The following is a 26,676-nucleotide window of genomic DNA, read 5'->3' as shown; positions in this document are numbered from 1 at the left end:
TGGGACCTCCAGTGGGGTTGTAACAGTCAGGAAGACCAGTGACTGGAAGACACTGATTTACAATAATTGGCAAATGTAGCAAGTGAAGAGCTGTGGATATATATTTTTTAAATTTTGTGCATCAAGGTGCGATGATCTGAAATTCAATGCCTGAACAGTGGCTTTCAAAAGGAAATTAGACATATAATTGTAAAGGAAAAGTTCACAGGGCCATTGGGAAAGAGGAGGTGCGTTTTCTTAAAATATCCAACACCGGCACAAAGGGCTGAATTATCTCCTTCTGTGCTGTACGATTCTATGAATTCCAAACAGCAGGAAGAATGGGAAAAATTCCCGTGCGATAGACAGGGTGAAATTGTAAATGTGTTCTTTATAAATGGTTTTACAATGTCATGATATACGGCTACAGAAGAAATCTTCTCCACCGAGTAAGATTTTGTTGCAGGTCTTCTCTGTGCAAAGCCTGGATTAATACAGCACGTTGAGCTCCCGGTGCAATTTCTCGGCTGACAGTATGAGCCAGCTGCAGCATTGACTAGTAACTCCCATGTTGCTACTCCCACTGTTTATTTACAAAGGGTAAACTAACTGTTGGAACAGGATCTCTGGGGGCACCTGAAAAAGTAATGCAGATTGTGCTGCTGGGGGCCTGATGAATTCGAGCAGACAGGCACCATAATTGTCACTGTTACCTGAAGATTTAATTCCGTGCACATATTGGCAGCAATTTTCAAATCAATGGAATGGAATTCAGACCGGGTTCAACAACGGGTGGGCTGTCCGCTTCACCAGGTTATCGCCCAAGCAGCCAAGTTGAAAATTATCCCCATCCTTAACAAACACAATATAATTACGGGCCATCTGTTAATGTTGTTTCCTGTTTCACATCCTGGTTTAGCCAGGCTGAAAAAAAAAGAATGATGGATGAATAAATTATGGGCCTATAACATCATCGGCACAGCATATCCTTCATTTACTGTTAAGTGTTAACCAACGTCCTAAGACCCCCATGTGGCATTAAGGGACCTAAAGCCTCTCTTAGTCCACTACTGCAAGACATGTTTGTCTGGGGCCACTCAGTCCTTGGCACAGTTTGTTACCAACAAGGCAGGTTTTTTTGAAGCATACTAACTTGCATGTGGAAGCAGGAGAAGCAAGGGGCTGGATTCTCCATTATTAGAACTACCTCCCCACGCCGGCATCAAAACGGTACAGTTTTACTCTTGAAAATCCTGGATTAAAGGGGCACAAATTCCCAGCCCTGCAGGGGGCTAGCAGGGACCCGGAGTAGATGTCACAGTTTTTGCGGCAGATACGGGCCCCTGCAAACCGGGTCAGAGGCCGCGCCATGCTCCATGGTGGACTCGGACCGCAGAGCTGGACCCGATAAAGAGACGCCCCGATTGTCCACGCGCCCGACCCTCAACCCCCGCACAATCATTCTCCAGCCACCCCCCCTGGCCTCCGATCGGCCCGCCTCCAACCAGGGCGGCCGCAGACTGAGTCCGCAGCCGCCGTGCAAGTAACCATCAGTGGTAGCACATTAGTTCCACGCCGTCGGGACTTCGGCCGATCGGGGGCGGAGGGTGTCGGCGCGGGCCTCTGGCAATGGCCTCAGGTTGCAGATTGTACTCCCCGAGAACGCCGCTTTTCGGGGCCCACAGAATCAGTGAACCGGCGCCGATCCTGATTTCTTGCAGGAACGTGGATTCTCCGCCCCTGCGCCGGCCACGATTTTGGCGTGAGGGTGCGGAGAATCCAGCCCAAGATCTTTTGTCCCAAATCCACATTGAAGAAGCGTGAACCACACCTACTCCTCCTTCCATATTATCCGACTCTCAGATCTCCTCCAAACTCCTGGGCCTCAATTCACCCGATTCACTTCCTGACCTCCAATCTCCCTCCTGAGTCTCCACTTTAATATCCTGCTATGTCCCATTCTCACCCCCACAAATTTTCACTCGAAGTGGCCCAAATCATAGCCTGTGGGTCTGTGTGGCCAGCTTCATTTAAAGTGGATAATTCATAATCACTGTTAGTTTGCGGAATGCTGTATGTTATTTAGTGTATCATTTATTTTATTTTGATGTAATCTAGTTTTATTTTCACGTTGTACTATTGCACGCGAACACTTTTTACATTCTGAGATGTTTAACCAGTTTGTGCTTATTGTAATTGATTAAGGCAATGGGCAGGATTTTCTGGAGGTGACTAACAGGTTCACCAGTGGCCGGATGAATGAACCACTCAAAGTGCCATAGCCTTTGGTGAGAGTGGAAAATTCAATGGCGAGTCAAGTCTGCCACCGGTAAACATGTCGCGGTAGGCTGGAGAATCCCATCAAATATTACATAGTGTTAACAGCACAGTTACTGGGTGGGATTGCGAGTTTGCATTTGAACCATTTTCTTGTGTTAAAAAAACTTCCATGAATTCCCTATTGAATTTATTGATGTTTATCTCATATGTATGACTCCCAGTTTGGACAAATGGAAATACTGGTCAGGGTGACATTGGTCCATAGGCTGTAAAAGCAACACTGTCTTGGTCATTATGGGGGATTCCCAGCCAGATTTTAAATCCATCAAGTCGTTAATGAAAGAGGAACATCGGACATAGGAACCTTGGACTTATGTGTCCATTCAGCCCTTTGAACCTGCTCTGCCATTCGATAAGATCATGGCTGATCTCGTTACAGTCCAAACTCCACTTTCCTGTCTTCAACAGGGTGGAAGAAAGTAGGCAACCAAGGGAAATCAAGGCGTGTTTGGTTATCATCTGAGTGGGAACATGGGAGCTGCGCTGCAATATTGAGCTTTGACAAGGGGTCATCCAAACTCAAAACGTTAGCTCTGTTCTCTCTCCACAATCGCTGCCGGACCTGCTGAGATTGTCCAGCAATTTCTGTTTTTGTTGGAGCTGCATTGGCCTGGGGACCAAATGTACCTGTGTGGAGAGGGGGGGGGGGGGGGGGGGGGTGGCTGGCGGGGGCGGCGAGAGCTTCTTACCTCATCTGGGTGGGTAGCAGAGGTTCAGAGTCCTGGTTTTCAACCTATGTTCAGGGATGTTTCTGAGTTCATTCACATCAAAGTGAATGAGCTGTTGATGAGCGGGTGGAGGGGCAATTAGCTTCCCATTGGAGAGGAGATACAATTACTGTTCATGCGGGCAGAAATGAGTCATTTTTTAAAAGTAGAAATTAGAATGCAGGTGACAGGAGGAGGCAAGATTCAGTCCAGCAGGAGATGGGGTTTAGTCCGATACGGTGCGGGAGGGGGAAGGTTTCCTCACATTTCTGCTGAGACACAAGGTTGAGAGGTCATAGCCAGAGATCTGTACAGAAGAGAGGGCCTGGAAAGCTTCTCAGGAGCAGCGAACCGTGACCTGAGCTTTATTTAGTGGTGTGGCTAGCTCAGTGATGGGATGGCTATGGGGGAGGGGGGGGGGGCGGGGGGACAATAATGTTTGCTCACCGGTTGGGACTCAATCCTGTTGCAGAGAGTCAATTGCACAGTGAGGGAAGAAGGCGGTTCAGTGCTTTTTTTCCCATTTGCTGTATTTTGCCCGAGCTCTTCCAATATTGTACTTATTTTTAGAGGCAAGCCTTCAGTTAGCATATCTGTTTAATTTTTGATACTTTGTTACTTTAGGCTTCAAATTTTGTAGCTGTTTTGCAGAATAAATAATGAAGAAAAGTTGCATTACTATTGCTGATAGCTGTGGTGAGATTTTTTAAAAAATGAAGCAAGTATGACTTGCATTTACAAAGTGCCTTTCACGACCCACAAGGAATTCCAAAGTACTTTACGGCACTTCATTAAAGTGCAGTCACTGATGTAAAATCTAGGAATTGTGGCAGCCGATCTGTACAACAATGAGAATGACTGGATAATCTGTTATCATGATGGTGATTGAGGAATCAACATTGTCCAGGATGGCAGGCATAAATCCCCTGCACTTCCTCAAAATATTGCAGTGAGCTTTTTGCCTCCACTTGAGGGGGAAAGTGGGGCCTCGCTTTAATATCCCATCTGAAAGACAGCGCCTAATAATTATAATCTTTATTGTCACAAGTAGGCATACATTAACACTGCAATGAAGTTACAGTGAACAGCCCCTAGTTGCCACATTCCTGTTCAGGTACATGGAGGGAGAATTCAGAATGTCCAAATTACCTAATAGCGCGTCATTCGGGACCTGTGGGAGGAAACCGGAATACCAGGAGGAAACACACGCAGACACGGGGAGAACGTGCAGACTCCGCACAGGCAGTGACCCAAGCCGGGAATCGAACCTGGGACCCTGGCGCTGTGAAGCCATAGTGCTAACCACTATGCTACTGTGCTGCACCTGAAACAATGAGGCACTTGCTCAGTACCGCGCTGGATAGTTAGCCCAGATTTTTGTGCTCAAGATTCAAATGTGGGATTTGAACCAATGCCTTTGCTTCTTACTTTGGGGAAATTCTGTTTCGGTAACAGTGTTGTTAACTTTCCTTGGATTGCCACTATGCCACGGTGGAGATACTTGAAGGTTTCATTGATTCCGAGAGCAATGCCGTCGGGAGTCTTAAATTCTTGGTAGGGTCATCATTGATGGTAAGATCGGAGGTGAGAAATCAGACACAGCGCAATCCAAAACAAGCCCTCAATGGTGGATCAGGTGCAAGATACTCGTATAGTATGAACCACTGCGACGGCGGATGAAGGCTGCAGCAGTAAGGAGATCCCCAGTGATCGGGGTTCCCTTGCCACTGGAACTGGACTGACTCTGTCAAGGACCATGTGTCTGCTGATGTGAACCAGCAGACCTACATTAAGTGATATCCCGCACCAGGGGCGAAATTCTCCGGAAACGGCGCGATGTCCGCCGACTGGCGCCCAAAATGGCGCAAATCAGTCGGGCATCGCGCCGCCCCAAAGGTGCGGAATGATCCGCACCTTTGGGGGCCGAGCCCCAACCTTAAGGGGCTAGGTCGGCGCCGGACGAATTTCTGCCCCGCCAGCTGGCGGAAAAGGCCTTTGGTACCCCGCCAGCTGGCGCGGAAATGACATCTCTGGGCGGCGCATGCGCGGGAGCGTCAGCGGCCGCTGACGGCATTCCCGCGCATGCGCAGTGGAGGGAGTCTCTTCTGCCTCCGCCATGATGGAGACCGTGGCGGAGGCGGAAGGGAAAGAGTGCCCCCATGGCACATGTCTGCCCCCGGATCGGTGGGCCCCGATCGCGGGCCAGGCCACCGTGGGGGCACCCCCCGGGGCCAGATCGGCCCACGCCCCCCCCCCAGGACCCCGGAGCCCGCCCGCGCCGCCTTGACCCGCCGGTAAGGTAGGTGGTTTAATCTACGCCGGCGGGACAGGCATTTTAGCGGCGGGACTTCAGCCCATCCGGGCCGGAAAATCACGCGGGGGGGCCCGTTAAACGGCGCGGCGCGATTCCCTCCCCCGCCGAATCTCCGGTGCCGGAGACTTCGGCAACTGGCGGGGCAGGATTCACACCAGCCCCCGGCGATTCTCCGACCCGGCGGGGGGTCGGAGAATCTCGCCCCAGGAGTCTACCTAAATGAAACCTGTTAGGGCAATATCAATTCAGCTACCCGAATGTATGTCTCTCAACCAAAAATCGCTCTTGCTTTACACCACGCAAATCACATCTCCTTTATCTGTAAATCCAAAATCCCCACTCTCTTTGAACCTCACCGAATTTAGGACGGGAATTCGAGTTGTTTGGCTACACTATTTTCCTTGCGATTTTTATGGCGAACATGTCAAAAAGAAATTTATTTCCGATTATTCACTGATACAACTTACTTTTCCAGTCATTTTATTTACTTTAGACTATAGCTTATCGAGCCTGAGGCTATTATAATGTAAGTTTACATGCGGTATCCAAACACTAAAATTATCATGCGGCGGCGTGGTGGCGCAGTGGTTCACGCTGCTGCCTCATAGCGCAAAGGGCCCGGGTTTGATTCTGACCTGAGTAAACATACTTTGCCCATGTTTCTGTAGGTTTCCTCAAGGTGCTCCGGCTTTCCTTCCACAGCCTGAAGATGTATAAATATGGCTAAATTGCCCCATTGTGTCCAAAAGGTTAGGTGGGTCTACGGGGATAGGGTAGGGTGCTCTTTGAGAGGGTGGGAGCAGACGCGATGGGCTGAATGGCCTCTTTCTACAATGTGGGGATTCTATGATATCTGAATCCCAAGATGCAATCAGCCCCAAGGGTTTCAGATTAAAGGATACTTGACCTGGATGTCGATGTGAAAATTAGCCCAATGTCAGTTCAAGGGAAAGGAAGGATGAGTAATCTTTGCTTTTTGCTCAGTCAGGGAGCATGTGATCTTTATTCAGCGTTTGATGTTCAATATATCTTATCAATGATAGAGTGGTTGCCTTTCTGATTGTACATAGAGATTTCTATTCCTTTTGTCAGCCCCCACACATTCTTTTAATTGTCTTCCTTTGTCCATTGTTGGTCAGAATCAGTAAACCATTAGCCGAGTCTCTGTGACCCCCTGCTGGCCTTTGTTCTTCCGCCTGTCATCTCCCTTTCCCACACATTTTACCCATGTGAGCATATAACTTGGCTGGCCCCCAGACCTTTACGAGCATCAGGAAGATCCATTTCACTAATTTGTGACAGAGAGTGCTTTCCCACTGCATCAATATTTCAAAGTCTAGTTCTGCTCATTTGCACATATACTGCTGCCTGGGACTGCATTCCTTTCTCAACGGACTTTATCGGGATTTCTGTGGGCTGAGTAACTGGCTGTCATACAACATTAGCTGCCCTCTCATTGAAATCAATTAGTCTCAGAATATTGCTTTTGGCATTGCCAGATTGCTCACTTTTTAAATATATAATTGATGGTTAAGTAAAAATAGTAAATTGCATTTCAAAGGTTAGGCATTATTATTGGGCTAAGTTTTAATGCAGGTCTTTCCAAGTACTCAGGTCGTCATTCAGAATTTTGGGAGCAAAAAACATATCTGGGTCTGCGGCACGTTATAGAGAAAGGATCCTGGCTGGAAAATCATGGTGCTGTACTTGTCACTTCAGTCACAGTTCCAATTCGCTCTCACCCATCATCATCAGAACCTTCACCAATGTGACCCATGTACCTCCCTTCCTCAGGTGGGATTCTACTTCTGAAATGAAAATGAAAATCGCTTATTGTCACAAGTAGGCTTCAATGAAGTTACTGTGAAAAGCCCCTAGTCGCCACATTCCGGCACCTGTTCGGGGAGGCTGTAACGGGAATTGAACCGTGCTGCTGGCCTGCCTTGGTCTGCTTTCAAAGCCAGCGATTTAGCCCTGTGCTAAACAGCCCCATTCTAATCTGCAAGTCAGGATCCTATGGCTGTTTGCAGGCCGCAATGTTGAGATATCAATGCGAAGGGAATCAGTGTGCATGCTCCACCTTATGCAGTAGCTGTTGAGTAGATTTACCAGATATTGTAAGTGGGGCTATTCAGAAATGGGATGTAGAAGTTCCGTCAAAGGTTTTTGTGGAGCTTGAGGAAATAGCTGGACTCTTCCTGGTTGCAAGAAAATCTCTTGGTTTGGCGACAGCTGTCCACCATTCCACCAGTGAATGCCTCCAGTCTCTTTCAGTCCCGGCTTCTGGGTCATCTCTATTTTCTAGCTGCCATATTAATCCCACCCCACCCCCTTTCCACCACTACTCCACTGCTGAATAGCGAACTGCTTGTGAATGTTCATTCCGCCGCTCGCCATTCATCTCAAAATGAATCTCAGCTTTCAAAAAGCGTTCGGGCCTCTCAGCAACACCATTGGGTGGACAGTGCCAGCTCTTCAACTACAATCTGTCCAATGTCAGCCCAAAATGATTGCTGCCCCCATCATTTTCCCTGTGGAATAATGTATTGTCAGCACTAAAGTTAAAGTGCATTTAAATTTGTGGCAGGTGGAGAGATTAGTGGAAGCAAAGGTAGCGGCGTACTGTGTCTGAACTGTTGAGACTGGTAGTTGTGCAGTGGAATGCCAGCATATGAATGATTAGATGTATTTTTAAAAGGACAACTAGAACTGGAAAGCTGGTGTGGCAGAGATCAGGGAATGATTTAGCTCGTGGCATCCTGCACGATCTGTGCCCACTGAAGGGATTTTGTTGGCCACCCGTTTATAACTTTGCTCAATTTTACTCTCCAATGACTTCAATGTCATGTAAAATCGGATTGGATGTAAATAGGCAGCCAATCCATTTCACCCCAAAGTGCTTGCTTAAAACACACTCCAATATCTCATCTGCCTCCACGATCTGCTACCCTTGGTTACCACTAATGTTCTACTGTGTGTGGTGATATATGGGGCTGACTTGGGGGAGATGGTGGGGGTGGCGGGCAGCGGGAATTCCTCAGGTGCACTGGGGAACCTGCAAAGGAATCCTGCCTTTGCACAACTCCATCCGCACAGCTAAAGCTGCTGGGCTTCATAGTGTGGGACTCCCTCATCCTCCGGTAAAATTATATGGTCATTAAGTTGTCATGTTCTCCCAGATCAGGGGTGGGCGGTAGGCAATGGGAAGACCACCCCTGGATTTTACGTCCCGCCACAACTTCAAGCCCCCGCTACGGTAGAAATTAAAATCCAGCCCACTTTGATGTTTGTGACATCAATTAAATGTTGCAATTCAGAAAATGTTGCCAGGCTGCAAATCTGGGGCGTCATTCTCCGACCCCCTGCCGGGTCGGAGAATCGCCGGGGGCTGGCGTGAATCCCGCCCCCGCCGGTTGCCGAAGTCTCCGGCACCGGATATTCGGCGGGGCGGGAATCGGGCCGCGCCGGTTGGCGGGCCCCCCCGTTGGATTCTCCGGCCCGAATGGGCCGAAGTCCCGCTGATAAATTGCCTGTCCCGCCGGCGTGGATTAAACCACCTTTTGAACGGCGGGACAAGGCAGCGTGGGCGGGCTCCGGGGTCCTGGGGCGGGGGGCGCGGGGCGATCTGGCCCCGGGGGTGCCCCCACGGTGGCCTGGCCCGCAATCGGGGCCCACCGATCCGCGGGCAGGCCTGTGCCGTGGGGGCACTCTTTCCCTTCCGCCTCCGCCACGGTCTCCGCCATGGCGGAGGCGGAAGAGACTCCCTCCACTACACATGCGTGGGAAACTGTCAGCGGCCGCTGACGCTCCCGCGCATGCGCCGCCCTGATATGTCATTTCCGCGCCAGCTGGCGGGGCAACAAAGGCCGTGGGGCGGAAATTCCTCGGGCGTCGGCCTAGCCCCTCAATGTTGGGGCTCGGCCCCCAAAGATGCGGCGCATTACGCATCTTTGGGGCGGCGCGATGCCCGTCTGATTGGCGCCGTTTTGGGCGCCAGTCGGCGGACATCGCGCCGTTTCGGGAGAATTTCGCCCATGGTGTGCAGAGTTCACAGCAGATGAATTGGGCAGATCAAACAAAGCAGGCAAGTGTTACAGGTTTGATGCACAAGCAGATAGTTGATTGGCTGATGATTCAAATGTCACCTGATGTCGCTTATAAAGAACTAATGGCATGGGAACCCATTGCCACATTGAATTTTGCTTTCTCTTGCAATGTGGTATTGCAGGCTGTAATAGGCTGTCGGTCAAAGGCATGCAAATAGCACAACTCAGTGACTGTAAAGGAAACAGAACTTTCAAATATTTTTAATCATGAAACTCCTGCCTGTGGAGATGGAGTTGTGCATACTTGTGGCTGTAGTGCCCTTCAACTTGACATCACTTGCATTGTCCATTCTAATTATTCTCTTCTTTCTCGTCGTAGCAGAAGAAAATGTAGGAATATCAAAATAAAATATAATTTGTGAAAAAGGCAGAAACATGGAACTGGATTCTCCGGTCCACTGGACGCGTGTTTCTTGGCAGAATGCCGTTCTCTCTTCCCGCTGCTTGTCAATGGGATTTCCCATTGAAGTCACACTGTGCCACTGGGAAACCTATGGGCGGGGCTACACTGCCGGCAGGAGCAGAGAATCCCTACGGCTGGAGAAGACCGGCCTTAATCTTCAAGCTCTCATCAAAGAGATGAAAAACACAGGTGGAAGGGTAAAAACCGTCTCCTGAGCAACAGGCCACATGGCTTGTTTAAAAGTGGCCTCCAACTCCAATCCTTACAATGGGGAACACATTTGTTTGAACAGGCATTCATTTGGAAGGTGGAGTAAATGTAGTAAACAGGGGCATTTAAATAAACTATTGAAATCTCACTTATATGCATTGGGCTGTGTTCAGGTGAGCACCCCAGGCTCCCTGGGCGGTACTCTCCATCTGCCGACAGCAAAAGTGGGAAAGGCGATTGGGCAGAGAATCGGTATCGGTCTTGATGCTGAAATCGTGGCGGGCGCGGGGTTCATGCCAAATCGCAATTCTCCGGTGCCTCGCCAGCGGTGTCAGTGCATTCCACGCCGCACTTACAGTAAACGGCATTCATTCGCATATAATTCATAGGTCTGACCCAATATAGTCCGGGGTCTCCGCAATGCTCCGCCTCAGTCGGTGGGAATTCCCAATGGCAAAGTTCACTTGTGCTTTTAAATATCTGTAAACAGGTGTCGTGGCTGGGGAGGGAGAGAAAGGAGGTAGGTCATGCAGAGGCGCTACCATGGGCTGCCTGTCCTGTCATTGGCCGGGCTGGCTGGGCCGCGGGGGAAGGGATGATGAGAGGACTGGCTGAGGGGCTGGGGCGACCCACCATGGAACCGGGGTGTCCAGGCATTGCCGCAGCCTGCAAGGAAGCCATCTTGCTACGCACTCCATCCATAGCTTGTGGTTCTGCAGAGTGACAACGGCCATATGGGTGCTAACCCCCACCTCCACCTTCCACCGCACCACCCTGCATTCCACTCCCACACCTACCCCACCGCACCCGAGCCCCCACCATACGGCATACCACGCCACCCCCCAACCAGCCGCCACCCGTCGGCTGGGCAGCACGGGGCCCACACAAGGGCAATGCCCACAGTCGCCCCAACAGGAGGCCACCGGACAGAGGGTACTCCTGGCAGGGGCAGCACCAGCTGACAATAACCCTGACAGCAGGGATGGGCGTCAGGGCCAGGGGCCCCCAAGGTGCTGGGTACCGACAGGGCCAGGGTGTGGAGATTGGGGAGGGGACAGGGACATGCGAGGGCAGGATCCACAGTGTCAACCATGTAGCCAGTTAAACCAGATTTGGCACAGGGGTTTGCACCATGCTAACTTGTCGGTCTTAAAGAAAAGGAACTATAGACTGGCTAGCCTGACATCGATGGGGAAAATGTTGGAGTCAATTATTAAGTATGAGATAACTGAGGTTTTGGAAAGCAGGGACAGGGTTGTTCCAAGTCAACATGGATTCACTGAAGGGAAATCATGCTTTTTTTAAAAACACTTTTTATTGGCTTTTCTCCCATTTATAAACAGTCCTTCATTTAACTAACTCGACGTACATTTTGTTGCCCTCTGGATCGCTCTATAATTCCCCCCCCTTCCTCCCCCCCCCCCCTTCCTCCCCCTCCCCCCCCCCCCCCCCCCCCATTCCTTCCTCTTCTCTTGTGGTTTCCTCACCTTCCTCCCCCACCCTCCTCGGGTTGCGCAGTCCTTTGGTTCCCCATCTATCTTTCATTTTCCCCCCTGAGCTTACTCCTTGCTGCTGGCCTTGAACAGGTTTTGGAACAGGCCGACAAACTACTCCCAAGTATCCAGGAAGCCAGGTGGAGAAATTCCGAGAGGTCAGCGAGCCAGTCTGCAGCTTTGGGTGGTGCTGCCGATCGCCAGCCGAGCAGGATTCTCCGGCGTGCGATTAGGGAAGCGATAGCAAGGGCGTTGGCCCCCTTCCCCATATGTAACTCTGGCTGCTCCGATACCCCGAAGATTGCCACTACTGGGTATGGCTTCAACCTCACTCCCACAACCTTGGACATTGCCTCGGAGAAGGCTGTCCAGAATCCAGCAAGCTTGGGTAAGCCCAAAATATGTGGGTGTTGTTGCTCGTTTTAGCCTTAGTTTAATTGCTCTTGTTCTGTCACCTTTGCTCTTGAGTCGCCAGGTATCTTTCTGATACCGGCACGTGGTTCAAGTCCGAGTAATGATCAATAATCCAACACACTGCTTAGTAAGAGTTAAATCAATGCACATTTATTATACACAGCAATCAATACTTATACATTAATTCTACTTCTAAGCTACTTCCTACGACTAACAGGCCAATACTTAACTTTGGAAATGGCCCACCAGGTCAGGGAAATAAATGGCCTTTCGTATGGGTTCTGAGCCGGCGGGATTCAAAGCTGGTGCAGGTCGATAGTCAGGAGTGCCTATCTCATAGCGAGCTTTGGAGTAAGACTTACGTTCTTGCGGCTGTTGTAGAAGGTCAGCAGAAGGGTCTCCAAGGGTGCGGAGAGGAGACGAAGGGAAGAAGGGTCGATTTGAACTTGGCCCCTATTATAGTCGCCAGGGGCTTGCCGCCTCTCGTGGCGGACCTTGTACCTGGTTCCAAGTGATTGGACTTGGTCCCAAACACTTGGTTCGATATTCTCCAATGCTGGAGCGATTCCATGATCAAGGGGTGGTCATTCACCTCTCTTTGTGTAAGCTCCTGCTGGCGCCGAAAAGTCTGGGTCGGCTTTGTGTTACTAATTTGCAGCATTTTGTTCCCGGGATTGCTACTTACTATGCAGATTGCTGGTGTGTTGTTGTGTTGATGGCTGCAGGTATCGATTCGGTCTGGCTTCCCCAGAGGCGAATACACTGTTTTACCTGCAGCTGTCTGTTTGAGTCCTCTTGGCTGATTTTCCCATCAGCCTCTTCCGTTCGCCATTTTAAATCGGGGTTTGGCCATTCTAATCGGGAGTTAGCCATTTTACATGGCTACAGTGTAGTTGGCCGGGCCCCTATGACACCGCTCACATTTGTCCTCCACTCCTTGGAAAAACCTGCTCATTCGGATTCTGGTTAGGTGTGCTCTGTGCAGTACATTGAGCTGCATTAAGCTTAGGCTTGCGCAGGAGGAGGTGGGGTTGGCCCTGCTCAGTGCTTCGCTCCAGAGTCCCCATCCCACCTCTGTCCCCAGTTCGTCCTCCCATTTTTGTCTGGTCCCGTCCAGTGGTGTTCGGGCTCTGTCCATTTATTTTCCCAAATAGCCCCCTCTTCTCGCTGCTTGTGCCTATCAGGTCCTCTAGTCGTGTGTTTTCTGGGGCCCCGGGGTACCCTACTGTCTCTTTGCGGAGAAAGTGTTTTATTTGGCGGTGTCTCAATTCCTGTCCTTTTGTTAGTTTCCACTTCCTAGTCAATTCGTCCAGTGTCGCCAGTCCGCGCCCCACGTAGAAGTCCCCGACCGTCAATGTGCCCCGTCCCGCCTCCATCCTTTGAAGGTGGTACCTAGCATGGCTGGGGGGAATCTGTGATTGCCGCAGATGGGAGCTATGGGTGACATTCTGGTTATCCCAAAGAGCTGTCTCAATTGGGTCCATGTTTTAGCGTGGCCGCTGCCACTGGGCTCGTTGTTTATCTTATTGAGGAGGATGGGAGTGCTGCTGTAGCCAGGGCCCAGAGGGTTAAAGGGAAATCATGTTTGACAAACCTTTTGATAAGGTGCTACACAAGCACCTTACACAATAGCTACACAAGAAATGCTCAATGTAGCAGATACAACGAAGGACACTGACACCAATAACTGTGACAATGACTCAAATCATCCACATGGCACACTCATTGAGCGCAACAAGAACAACAAAATCCACAAGAAGCACAGCAGAAACAAGAACAACAAGAGCAACAACAAAAACAACATGCAGCGCAACAAGAACGACAAAAGCAACAAGAAGCATTCCAGAAACAACAAGCACGACAAGAAAAAGAACAAGAATAAAAGCGAAAGCAACGAAAACAGAATCAACAAGTGCGACAAAAAGAACAACAAGAACGACAACAACAGGAACGCCAATGAAAACAACCAAGACAGAAACGACAAAAGCAACAACAAGAACAACAACGAAAACAACTAAGACAGAAATGACAGAAACAACAACAATGAAACAACGACCTGTACAACATGGTACAACTCTGCACATGAAGGACAACACCACAGCACACTGCGAAACAATGACAAAACCGCAAACATGCCATGGCATGATAAAGAATCTCACAAATTCACATCTACTCCAGAACAAACAAGCAAAACAGCTTTCACGAACGATGACATACAGAATCAATACCACAAACACAGGAAAAAGTCGAGGTCAGACAACGGTGCAACACACAATCGCTACCCACAATCAAATGGAACAGGGGAAAAAGGTGTCCACATCATTAAATAACTCATCAGCAAGGCAACCGAGTCATGTTCCGACATCAACCTAGCTCTGTTATCGTACCGAGCAACCCCATTGAGCTCAGGGCTGGCGCCAGCACAAATGCTCTTCGGCAGAGACATCAGTACAACCCTACCGGCAATGCAGTTCCGAGACTTCGGCAACGCACTAGTTCTCGACAAAATGGGGGCACTCCGCTCCAAACAAAAATGATACTACGATGAACATGCGATCCCACTCAAGTCACTGACAATAGGTGACATCGTCAGAATCAGGGACCCAGAAGGCGGATGGTCTGAGCTCGCCAAGGTGATCAGGCAGGAGCCACCACGGTCCTACATTGTCAATTCATCAGCGGGAGTATTTTTTCACCATAACCGCCGGGATCTATTAGAGATTCGACCTACAACTCCAGTATTTCCCACACTGGACTTGACCGAGTCTATTTGTCCACAGGACGCTCCTCGCCACACAACGCCAGACAGTACTCTTGATGACATCAAACCATCATCCCTACTACCACCATTAAGATGCTCCAGCAGAAGCCGTAAGGCACCCGACCGACTAGATTTGTAACGACATTTTGACTCACGTGCAAGATGAATATGGACATTTCTCACGATGGACTCATAACACAGTTAATTGTTTCTGTATTACTTTTATCATTTTCACAGTGTGCAGATTTGCATATTCTCACCACTTGTTATGTACAGTTTTCTTGAGGCCAGTCTAGAAAACATGTCAAATAAAAGGGTGGGGGGGGGGGATGTAGTGATCTGGACATCTGTACATACATCTGCACATACACCAGGCACTACAGCACAGATGTAACAGCCATAGCATCACTAGAGGGCAGCATCAGAGATGGGTATAAAGGGTCCAACCCAAGGGAGGATCCGCCTCTTTCAGAAGCACAGGGCTAGTGAGCAGCAGCACACAGAGACAGCTCAGCATAGGCAGCTTACCTTAGCTTCACTGGTCATACCTCTTGACTGTATTATATCTAGTTAAGCTCTGGAAACAGAATGAACCCACTGAATAAAGTATTTGTGTTAACTGGAAGTCTACAATCTTTATTCAGACTTAGAGAATAACATATGGTACCAGAAGTGATTTCAGAAAGCTAGCTAGACACCAGCAAGAGAAGAAAAACTTAAACCAGATATTCGACTGTGGAAGACTTCACTTCAAATGGATCCTCGATGACTAACTGATTGATGGAACTTGTTGGAACTCCATGGCAGCTGGAAACAGCCGGTAATTTAAATTATAACTGGAGAATGTTTGAACAGCTGTTCCAAATATTTATCACAGCTAATGATTTAAGCACTGCCTCTGATACAACAAAAATAGCCCTACTACTCTCAACAGGAGGACATGAAGCTAGAGAAATCTTTCACTGCTTTAATTACTTAGAAGGTGAGGACAACACCAAAGTAGAAGTAATACTCAAAAAGATTTGATGAACGCTGTAACAGGCTGGTGAGATGCTGGAAAGATGTAACTCTTGTCAGAGAAACGGAGGGCCCATCTCTGATTTTATTACAAATCTCAAGTTAATACCACAAGGCTGTGATTATGCTGATTTCAGAGACAATATGTCAAAGGATCAATTAATATCTGGACGATCTGTTAATAATTTGAGGGAAGAACTTTCACAAAATAAGTATCTAACTCTAGAAATCACTATACAAAAATGCCTTGCTTATGAACAAAAGCAAAATCAATACTTTGAGTCTCTACAAACACAGAATTAACATTTAGAAAATAAAATTGGTCAAAGTGTCCGGCTGAAAAGGGGGACAGTGCGACATATCTGCCAGATCATGACGCACCTGGCACCGCAGGGCAATGGGGAAGGACACCCGCGTCCTGTGGCCATAAAGGTGACCATCGCCCTGAAGATCCACGCATGCGTGGCCACGAACCCAGCAATTCTCCGGCCATTATTGTCGTGGAGGCCTGGCGTTTTACATGGCGCAGCTTTTAGCCCCTCACCAGTCGGAGGATCGATGCTGGGGCACTGTCGACTTTTTTGACGTAAAACACCACCGATCCTCCGGACATAGCGTGAAAATCGGAGAATCCAGCCCTTCGCCTCAGGAACAGAGAATCCGGCCTTCTATGTCATGGACTGAGAAAAGCTGTATTGTGTGTTTTGAAAGTGGAGATCCAGCCCAAGGCTCCTCTCTGCATTTCATTCTTTGGTCACCTTGAACAATCCCAAAATGGAGAAAATATATAAGAGTAATTTTTTTACACTTTAAGCATTACCTCTTAGATATCACGTGGCCCTCCTCAAATGTGGCTGCCTGGCATTTGAAAATCCCCTTCACTGGGAAGATGGATTGAGAAGAGTGTTCCCAAGTACTGCTTATTGCCTGATTGAGGCATGTGTGTGGAATAAAACATTTTCTCCATGACTCCATGCACAGAAAATTAGAATATGCTCCCAATTTTTCTCTCCGACATTGCAGATAAAGAATTGTTGCTCCTGTCAATTCAGCTCAATCCAATTGGTCATAAGTGCTCCGACAGCGATAGACCGCTTGAATTTGACAGATTTATGTCAACATTCAAGGGCAAAGAAGTACTTCTGGTCACAACATTATCAAACCGTGTGACAAATTTCAGATAATATTGGAGTGTGATAAAATGTCATTAAATAAGATTTATTGTGAAGTATGTACACACAGTTTTGGTGAAAACTAGGATTTAATTCATTGTAAATTCAAAGATTGTACAAATGGAAGTTGCATGTTGTCAGATTTGATGGTTAATTGCTGGCATTTGGGGGGGTGGGTGGGGGGGGGGGGATTTTCTGGCTGCTTTGCCAGCGAGATCTTTCCGTCCAGCTGCTGGCAAACACCAGTAATGGGTTACACAATGGCAGAGTAAATCCCATTGGTAGTGGCAGGACCTGAAGATCCTGCCTTCGACCAATGGCAGACCGCCTCCCACTGGCAGGCATCACGATTATGAGAACGTTAAAAAATCTGAATGTCATGCATGTCAATAGATTAAATAATAATGAGTACTATGGGGACGATTCGCCGAGCCCTGCGCCGGACCGGACAATCGCCGCAAACGTGCCACGATGACCCGACGCCGGCGCCTGATTCTCCGAGGTGCGGAGAATCGGCGCCATTTGCGGCGGCATCTTTGGCGCGGCACCGGCCGCTGGAATCGGCGGGGCCGCTGATTCTCCAGCCCGGATGGGCCGAGCGGCCGCTCCGATATGACAGAGTCCCGCCGGCGCCGTTCACCCCGGTCTCTGCCGGCGGAAACTCTGCGGGAACGGTCGGGGGGTGGCCTGTGAGAGGGGGGGGGGGGGCTCCTTCACCGGGGGGGGGGGGGAGCCTCTCATGGGGTCTGGCCCACGATCGGGGCCTACCGATCGGTGGGCCGGCCTCTCCCCCCCCGGGCTTACGTTCTGGCGCAACCGGCCCCTGAACACCAACTCCATCTTGAGTTGGGGCCGGCGCGCTAAAGATGTTCCCCACGCATGCACAGGATGGCGCGGGCCAACTGCGCATGCGTGGGTTGGTCCGGTGCCCATTTGGCGCCGCGAGAGGAGGCTGGAGCGGCATGGACCGCTCCAGCACCGTGCTGGCCCCCTGTGGGGTCCAGAATCGTACGTAACCGGGCCCGGTTCGTGCCATCGTGAAACGTGACGGCGTTCATGACGGCGGGAACTCTTGGGCCCAATATTGGAGAATCGCCTTCTATATATATGTATTATATAGGTTATTACACATGTGGAATTTGTAAGATTGTTATGTTTTGAGACTGCGATGGAATTTTCCGATGAACAAAACAAAGTGTCATTCTCGGCGATAGAATTGCTACGGTTCCTGTTGGCCCCAGCAATTTGCAGGTACATGGAAGAATTTATTTCCCCCCCCCACCACGTGAATAATGCCACACCCGAGGAGCAAAGTGTCTGATTCGTCCACCCTTGGGGTGCTGCATTTAAAAGACTCCATAGCACGTGTTCTCATTGAAATCAAGAGAATGGCAGCTAGGAAACCAGCTCCTTGATTTATGGAGGGGGTCCTCATCCATTTGCTGGATGCCGTGGAAGAGGCAGTAATATACCCTCAGACTGCCATGAGGCCTTCCGGAAAGATGAGGAATCCCACTTGGAGCACATGGCAGCAATGATCAATGCCATCAGCTTGTCCAAGAGGACAGTTATACAATGCAGAAATAAAGTTAATGACCGACTCCGATCAGCCAGCGTAAGCACTCCCTGTCTCCTCTCTCCATTCTACCAGGAATGTCATCTCAATCACTCATGCCACCAACTCCCAGGATCCCAGCACCCAACCCCCCACCAGCATCTTGAAACGCCCCCCCCCCCCCCCCCCCCCGCTATTCCCCATCAGAACCCAACCCTGCTTAGGCTCAGTGCCCACACATGCCATGTGTCATCGACCTCTGGCATGCCAGGCATCCAGCTCACATTATCCCCGTTTGTGGTCCTGCAGGGGAAGCTTGCCCACAAATGTTGCGAAGGAAAGAAGACATGCGTTGGGATGCCCCAGGTGAGGATTCTGTTACTGTATGAGGAGAGCACCATGGAGCTCGCAGGGGATGAACAGGAGCAGGCCTCTGCTGCAAGCAAGATGGGCCTGCGAGAGCAAAGTGAGGAACGACTGCCTAGTCTCACTAACTAGTCCCAAGTGAGTTCTGTGTAGTCGGATCCCTTTGACCAGGCCATGTACTAAAATATTTTCCCTTTTCTTGCAGGAACCTGGTCCATCTACCAGCAGTGTCGCACCACCCTTCCTTCGACACCACCTTGGAGATCTCGGGGAGAACATGGATGAGGCATCACGGTTGTCACCCACACCATCCATCATCGCAGAGGCACACACCTCGGGGGGGGTGACCGTAGCAGAAAGGCTTCTGGTTCACTATCTGGTGAGCACCACACAGCTTCTGATGCACATCAAGTGGAGGCAGGAACACCCCAGGCATCAGGTAGTTGAAGATCTGATGGAAATCAGAACTCAGCTGTGCCCCAGCCTTGCCTTTGTTCCTTAACTTCTTGAGATGCAAAGGCAGAGCCGGGAATACCAGGAGAGGTTGTCAATGAACCTCCTGCGACTGCGACTCCCAAAGCCTTTGTTGCATGAGGTAATGATGGCAATGCGTGGCTCCCAGACCAACATCGCAAGGGTGGCGTCCACTGTGGACATCCTGGGACAAGAGGTTAGATACATGACTGGAGAACTCTAAAACATTGCTCAGTCCGAGGATCATGGCTGAAGGCTTCAATCTATGGTTCAGACGATGGCAGGTCTCCAGGACTGGAAACGCCAGATGCTGTCGATGCTTCTAGAGCTCACTCCAACTGCTCCTCCGTAACATGGAGTAATTTGGGGGCCCATGAGCACCCGGAGGGAGGAGGATCCGCTGGGGAACACACCGGGGCCTTTCACCCAGGAGAACCTGGGACTAACCAGCCAATCTGAACCCCTTCCCCTTTCCTGAGACCTGCGCTACCCAGGCACAGAGGGCTGAAATGACTGACACAACAACATCAGTGTCACGTGAATGTAGGGCAGAACCCTCAATGTCCCAGCCCTCCAGAGGACGCCCGCCAAGGGCACCTCAAGCAAATGGACGTAGAAGGCATCAGGCCGCCTCCAACTCTGATATGTATCCTAGATGTAGTGGGAGGTTATGGAAATCAAAGAAAATGTGGGGGCATGGCATTGGAATGGGTGAAGTTAGGCAGTTGGACTAGGTTTTTTTTCTCAGAAGTAAAATCTACACAAATCACTCAAGTTCTTCACCACCTTAAGGCCTCACATTCTTTCACCATCCTCCCAGTAGCTTAGCGCTTCTCCCCATCGGGGCACGGTTGTTCTCACTGGCCCTTCATGCCCGGCAGATGGTTAGACCCCTTCAGTGCAAATGTTTCAATGATAAAACTCAGGCATAATTCAATGAACCCTAGACTCTCGTCCTGAATCCCCCTCGAGAGGAAAGGGACAAGGGAATCCAGGGCGGAACCTCACTCAAATGTGAGCCTGGGAGTCAACGTTCTGGCAGCAAACAGACAGGAGGCAGACATAAACAACTGAGGAGGAGCATCACAGACCATTCCTCACTGTGGGTCGTCATCACCCTCCTGCGTTGATCGGGCAGCAAACACTGAAAGACTCCTCGGCCCCAGCACCCTGTTGATTAAGAGATCTGCAACCTTCATCCGCTGGTCGCAGAGGGCCATGACATCCTGGAGGAGGGGAGTGTGTAGTGCTGTCGGACAATATGTTGGTCCTATTCCATGAAGCAGGAGGCGATGAAGGCATCCCTAGCCCTCCTGCCCATGCACACCATCTCTCTCTTCCTCCTCCCCGACCATCATCCTACAGATCCTCAGCGGTCTCTTCCTCAATCACTCCTGAATGTCCTCCTTATCTGAGGACACATGCCGCCCCTTGAGGTCATTTTCATGAAGGTCGTCGGCCCTCTGCAGAATAAATAATGGAGGGTCATCAGACCACAACTAGGCAGGAGTCCCTCGCGGGCTGTATTGGAAGGCCCCACCAGACCTGCCGAGGCAGCAGAAGGAGGCCAATGCACCTGTCTATCACTGGCCGCGTGGCTCTGTAAGCCTCGGCTACGGTTTCAAGCCTCTGCACTGACATCATCAGCCAATACCCCATGAGGCATCCCATCACCCTACAAGCCATCCCTACAGCCTGGCGTGACCTTCCAATACGTCAGGGATTTGCAATTACCTGAGGATGCAACTATTATGCACACTCCCTGGTAACTGTGCACACACGTGCATAAATTGAATCTGATTGTTACACACCAGCTGCACATTGAAGGAGTGGAGCCCCTTCCTGTTTATGATGCCACAGGGGCTCAAAGAGTGACATAGTTGCAGTTGATCACACCCTGCACCTGTGGCAGACTAGCTATGGTTCGAGGCCCATAGCCCTCTTGTCTTCCTGGTTCCGGTGCAGGTCGAAACGAATAAAGTCCAAAGCGCTTTCATCGAGCGTATCCATGAGCTCACGCATTCACTTATGGGCAGATGCCTGCAAAATGGCAGACAAGGCACCCATGGAGCCCTGGGACGGTCTAGTTTTATAAAAATTGAGGGTTGCAGGGAAACCCCACTGCCACATGGCGCCAAGATTTAAATTTTTTTTTAGAGTACCCAATTATTTGTTTTTCCGATTAAGGGGCAATTTAGCGTGACCAGTCCACCTAACCTGCACATCTTTGGGTTGTGGGGGTGAAACCCATGCAGACACGGGGAAAATGTGCAAACTCCAGACGGACAGTGACCCAGGGTCGGGATTCAAACACAGGTAAGTCCCACATCTTTTCCAGTGGCTACCACTCACTCACAGCTCAGGTACCCTCCATTCTCAAGAACAGGTCTTGCACCGGCCTATGCCTTTACCAAATCAAAGTCGCCTTTGGCTTCCCAGCTGGTTCTCCACCCCTTATTCTCTATATCACTGGGGGGTTCTGACAGGAGGTTTATATGCTTGTGCATCCCATATGGGCAGGGTAAACTTTTGTTCATTCACCTCACCTATCTATACCATTTGGGGTCCAGTTTAGCTCAGTTGGCTTGATAGCTGGTTTGTGATGCAGAGCAAGGCCAATAGCATGGGTTCAATTCCCAAAGGTAAACATGAACGCCCCATTTTCTCAACCTTGCCCCTCACCTGAGGTGTGGTGATCCTCAGTTTAAATCACCACCAGTCAGCTCTCCCCAAAGGGGAAAGCAGCCTATGGATTATGGCGACTTTACTTGACTGTATCCATTTGTAAATTTATTATGGCCTAATTGCAACTTATTACCCATCTATTTCGGTGTCATCTGCAAATTTGGCCACAGTACCTTCTATCCCTACATCCAAGTCATTAATATATTGTAAATAGTTGGGGCCCGAGGACCAAACTGTGCGGCACACCGCTAGTTACATTTTACCAACAAGAAAAGGTCCATTTATCTGACTCTCAGCCTTCTGTCGATCAGCCAGTCTTCTATCCAAGCTAAAAATTACCCCTAATCCTCTGTGATCTTACCTTGTGTATTAACCTTTTGTGCGGCACCTTACCAAATGCCTTCTGGAAGTCCAGATATACTACAGCCACAGGATCCCCATTATTCACTTGGCTTGGTACATCTTTGAAGAACTCTAGAAAATTACTCAAATACGATTTACCCTTCATAAATCCATGCTGACTCTGATGGGTAGCGTTTTGACTTTCTAAATGTCCTGTCATTACTTCCTGAATAATGGATTCTAACAATTTCCCAGTGACAGATGTTAACCTAACTGGTCCATAGTTTCTGACTTTCTGCCTCCCTCCCGATTTGAATAGCATTACATTTGCATTTTCCCGGTCCACGGGAAACTTCTCTGCATCCAGATAATTTTGGAATATTATGACCAATGGATCTACTATCTCCACTGCCTTTTCCTTTAAGACTCTAGGATGCAGGCCATCAGGCCCTGGGTACATATTTGCCTTCAATCCCAATAGTTTGTTCAGTACTTTCTCTCTATTGATGGTGATTGTTCTAAGTTCCTCCCCTTCTATTATCTCTGAATTACCTGTTATTATGAGGATGGCACTAATGTCCTCCACCGTGAATATTGATTTCGTGTCTCTGTCATTTCTGTGTTCCCCACTATTAACTTCCTGGTCTCATCCTCCATGGGACCAACATTCATTTTAGCTACTCTCTTCCTTTTTATGTACAGAAGCTTTTGCTATCTTTTTTATATTTACCACCTGTTTTCTTTCATAATTTACATTTGCTCTTTTTATTACTTTTTTAGTATCCCTTTATTGATCTTTAACTATTTCCTAATCTTCCAGCCTGTCACTGGCCTTTGCAAGATGGTATGCCTTAGTTTATGTCTTTATGTTATCTTTAATCCTTGTCCAGCCATGGATGTTTTCCGCCCCTCTTGCAATCTTTCTTCCTCTCTGGAGTCTATTTTAGTTTGGAAGAAATGAATATCTCCTTAAACAACTGCTACTACTCATCAACTGTCATAAATTTTAGCCTTTATGCCCAGTCCACTGGGGCCAAATCTGTCCTTGCGCCGATAAACCTTTGTTTAACTCCAGAATGCTCATGTGGGACTCCAGTTTCTCGCCCTCAAACAGAATTTTAAATCTATCATGCTATGATCACTCTTCTCTACATCATCCTTAACCATGAAGTCATTCGGTAATCCCTCCTCATTACAATTACCAAATCCAGAATAACCTGCTCCACAACATATTGCTCCAAGAAACAATCTCCCATACATTTGCTGAACTCTCCCTCAAGGCTACCCTTGCAAATTTGATTAATTCAGTCTACATGCATATTAAAATCACCCATGATTATTGTTGTTCATTTCTTACGAGCCTCAGATATTTGCTATTTGTACTTTGCACTGTGGAACTGCTATTTGGGAATCTGTAGAAAGTACCATCAAAGATATTGGATGGGATTTTCCTCCCCCTCCACAGCGTGTTCTGCAGCGAGCAAAGAAGGGGAGTTTGCCCGTGGCCCATGGCGGGATCTTCTGGTCTCGCCATTGCCATTGGACTTTCCAGTTGAATGCACCCCTCCCCGCCATGGGGAGAAGTGAACCTATGCACGGATTCAGAGCAGGGGGAAGCAAGAACAAGAGATGACAACAGCAAAGAGATTGGATAAGTGATAGGCAGAGACACCAAGGGCCAGAATCAGATAACGGCACTGCAGAAAATAGCAGGGGTATTCAAAAAGGGAGGTAGAGAGAAAACAGGGAACTATAGACCAGTGAGCCAAACATCAGTAGAAGTTGCCGGAGTCCATTATGAAGGATTTCACAGCAGAGCATTTCGAAAGCAATGGTATAATCAGACAAAGTCAGCATGGATTTATGAAAGAGGAATCATTCTTTTGACAAATCTATTGGAATTATTTTAAGATGTAGCGAGTAAAGTTAACCAGGGAGACGCGGTAGATGTGGTTTATTTAGACTTTCAGAAGGCTCTCAACAAGGTCTCGCATAGTAGATTACTATGTAAAGTTAAAGCATACGCGATTGCGGGTAATGTCTTGAGGTGGATAGAAAGCTGGCTAGCAGACAGGAAGCAAAAAGTTGGAGTAACTGGGTCTTTTTCCGATTGGCAGGCAATGACTAGTGGGGTACCGCAGGGATATGTCCAGGACCTCAACTGTTCATAGTATATATTAATGACTTGGATGAGGGAACTAAATGTAGTATTTCCAAATTTGCAGATAATACAAAGTTGGGTGGGAGGGTGAGCTGTGAGGAGGATGCAGAGATGCTTCAACGGGCTTTGGACAGGCTGAGTGCGTGGACATATGCATGTCAGATGCAGTATAATGTGGATAAATGCAAGGATATCCGTTTTGGTAGCAAGAATAGGAAGGTAGATTATTATTTGAATGGACGTAAATTGAAAGAGGTGGATACTCAGTGAGACCTTGGTGCATCAGTCACTGAAAGTAAGCGCGCAGGTACATCAGGCAGTAAAGAAGACAAAGAGGATTTGAGTAGTTTTTTGACAGATAGTTTTTTGAAGAATAAAGGGATTAAGGGTTATGGTTTTCGGGCCGGAAAGTGGAGCTGAGTCCACAAAAGATCAGCCATGATCTCATTGAATGGTGGAGCAGGCTCGAGGGGCCAGATGGCCTACTCCTGCTCCTAGTTCTTATGTTATGTTCTTATGAGTATAGGAACATAGAACATACAGTGCAGAAGGAGGCCATTCGGCCCATCGAGTCTGCACCGACACACTTAAGCCCGCACTTCCACCCTATTCCCATAACTCAATAACCCCATCTAACCTTTTTGGAAACTAAGGGCAATTTAGCATGGCCAATCCACCTAATCTGCATGTCTTTGGACTGTGGGAGGAAACTAGAGCACCCGGAGGAAACCCACACAGACATGGGGAAAATGTACAGACTCCGCACAGACAGTGACCCAGCGGGGAATCGAATTTGGGACCCTGGTGCTGTGAAGCTACAGTGTTAGGCACTTGTGCTACTGTATTGCTGGAATAGAGGTGTTTCGCTGCAATTGTATAGTGTGAGGCCACACCTGGAGTATTGTGCACAGTTTTGGTGTCCTTATCTGAGTCAAGGTGTTCTTGTTATTGAGGGAGTGCAGGAAAGGCTTAGCAGACTGATTCCTGGGATGGCGGGACTGTCATATGAGCAGAAACTAAATCGGTTCGAATTATATTCACTGGAGTTTAGAAGAGTGAGAGGGTATCTCATAGAAACTTTTAAAATTCTAACAGGATTAGACAGGGTAGATTCAGAAAGCATGTTCCCGATGGTGGGGGAGTCCAGAACTAAGGGTCATAGTTTGAGGAGAAGTGGTAAACCTTTTAGGATTGAGGTGAGGAGAAATGTCTTTACCCAGGGAGTGGTGAATCTGTGGAATTTACGATCACAAAATGTAGTTGAGGCCAAAACATTTTGTAATTTCAAGAAGGGATTAGACATAGCTCTTGGGGCTGAAGGGATCAAGGGATATGGGGGGAAGGCGGATTGAGAGTACTAACTCGATGATCAGCCATGATCATAATGATGGGTGGAGCAGGCTCGAAGAGCCAAATGGCCTTCTCCTGCTTCTATTTTCTATGTATGCTTCCATCAAACCCACATCAGGGATACGCCATCGGCAAGGCCGTAAGATGCTGCCAGCATGAATGGCTAGAATATCCCGCCCGAGATTTTTATTCTGGTGGGGTGCGGTGGAGAGAGGAGCACAGGTGCAAACTGGAGTTAGGCACACTACCCCATGAAAGAGTTTAGAGACAGCGAAAGGGGCTGCCAAGTGTCAAGACTGGTTGATAGCACAGTGGGTAGCACTGTTGCTGCACAGCGCCAGGGTTCCAGTTTCGATTTTCGCTTGGGTCACTGCCTGTGTGGAGTCTGCATGTTCTCCCTGTGTCTGCATGGGTTTCCTCCGGGTGCCCTGGTTTCCTCCCACATGTCCCGAAAGACGTGCTTGTTAGGTGAATTGGACATTCTGAATTCTCCCTCTGTACCCGAACAGGTGCCGGAATGTGTCGACGAGGGGCTTTTCACAGTAACTTCATTGCGGTGTTAATGTAAGGGTACTTGTGACAATAATAAAGATTAAAGATTCACGGCCAACCTTGGTCCTCTGGGGCTTTATCCCAGTTCTAATAATGACAGCCAAAAATAAAATTGGCCCTTTAGCCCTCATACCTCACAGACCCTCATCCCCACACTTTCTCCTTGCCGCATCCAAGCCAATTCATTCATCTCAAGCCATTCCTCATGGTTCCTCACACCCTCCATGCCAGCTCTTGGCACTTCCATGCTCAGTCAACCACTGTACAGTCTGTAC

The 26,676-nt window shown here is 48.9% G+C and overlaps 1 long non-coding RNA gene across 1 annotated transcript in view; it reads right to left on the bottom strand.

Annotated features, from left to right (window-relative positions):
• Positions 1-15,336: 15,336 nt before the first annotated feature.
• Positions 15,337-26,676, bottom strand: part of LOC140391575 (uncharacterized) — a 35,815-nt gene continuing 24,475 nt past the window's right edge. The window contains exon 4 of the long non-coding RNA XR_011935112.1: positions 15,337-16,502. This is a non-coding gene — a long non-coding RNA (uncharacterized lncRNA). The remainder of the gene's footprint in view (positions 16,503-26,676) is intronic.

The sequence above is a fragment of the Scyliorhinus torazame genome, chromosome 15, assembly GCF_047496885.1.
Source record: "Scyliorhinus torazame isolate Kashiwa2021f chromosome 15, sScyTor2.1, whole genome shotgun sequence".
In the NCBI taxonomy this organism is placed as follows: domain Eukaryota; kingdom Metazoa; phylum Chordata; class Chondrichthyes; order Carcharhiniformes; family Scyliorhinidae; genus Scyliorhinus; species Scyliorhinus torazame.
This window is presented reverse-complemented; position numbering and strand designations above follow the sequence as displayed.